Source organism: Elephantulus edwardii, unplaced genomic scaffold (genome assembly GCF_000299155.1).
Source record: "Elephantulus edwardii isolate Elephantulus edwardi_28Jun2011 unplaced genomic scaffold, EleEdw1.0 scaffold00171, whole genome shotgun sequence".
Lineage (NCBI taxonomy): Eukaryota > Metazoa > Chordata > Mammalia > Macroscelidea > Macroscelididae > Elephantulus > Elephantulus edwardii.
Genome location: NW_006399921.1, coordinates 7,062,947 through 7,064,250, shown reverse-complemented (window position 1 = coordinate 7,064,250; position 1,304 = coordinate 7,062,947).

The window sequence follows — 1,304 nt, the reverse complement described above, 5'->3', positions numbered from 1 at the left end:
CAGGTGTGTCTCTTGTAGACAACATATTGATGGATTTTGTTTTTTTATCCAATCTGCTACTCTCTTTCTCTTCAGTGGTGCGTTTAAACCATTCACGTTCAGTGTGACTATTGAAAGGTTAGTTTTTATTGCTATCAATTTGTTGAGTTCTTTTTGGTGTTGTTGCTAGTTACTTTAGACCATGGAGCTTTCTGTGGTATATCTGTAGCAGTCTTAACACTACCATTACACATCTCCTTCCCTCAAAACCAAACCCATTTCCCTCAGGTTAGTTCTGATGAATAATGACTCTTTAGTACACAAACAGTACAGAGGAGAGTGGTTTCCTCTTTATGGAAGCAAACTTTCTCATTTGTGTCCTGTGGAGTGACTGGTGGAGTTAAACCACTAAGTTTTTGTTTAGCAGCTCAATGCAAAATCCACTACCTCACCAGGGCTCCTTGGAAGACCTTAACAGAGTAGGAGCTAATGAATTTATATTTTTTTGTGATGCAGATGACAAAAATGGTGATCTTTTCATCTTAGCTCAGTACCATACTAAATGCCATCTCTGGCAGTCTAATGGCAAGAACCTGTGCTGCCATCCTGAAGGCATGCAGTTTGAGGCCACTAGCTACCCTGTGGGAGAAGGATGGATAATCTCCCGTGGGATTAGCTGCCTCTGAAAACCTGCTGGAGTGTCAGCTATGGGTTGGGCCTGACTTGATTGTCCATAACAACACAACATATGCTAATTCCTTCCCCAGGCTGAAATTAGAGCCTTAGTAGCACAGTGGTTAAAGCCCTCAACTGCTAAATGAAAAGTTGGCAGCTCAGATACACCAGCCAGTTGATCCAGAGCAGAAGGAAAGATATGGCAGTCTGCATCTATAAAGGCTGGTAGCCTCAGAGAGTCTATGGGCTCAGTTCTGCTTTGCCTTATAGGGCTGCTATGAATCAGAATTAACTAGACGATAGTGGGTTTGTTTTTGGGGTTTGGCAGAAATTCAGTGGGATGTTGAAGAAAAAGGTGTCGTTCCAGTGTCTGCAGCATGTGAGATGTGTGTTGAGATGACTCTGCAAAGGTCTAGTGAGGTGAGATTATGAAAAGTTTTCTGTTTCCAGGCTAGGGTGTTTAGAGTATCACTCAGGCCTTGGGGAGCCAATGAAGGTGGTGTAGCAGTGGGGTGGTATGATTCAGTAAAACAAGCTGATCACAGGAGAGATCACTAGGCTAGAGTGGACAGTGGGGAACAGGGCTGAGCCCTCGGATGAGTGAGCAGGCCTGGAGCTGTGCTGCTTCTTCTTTTTTTAAAAATTTTTTT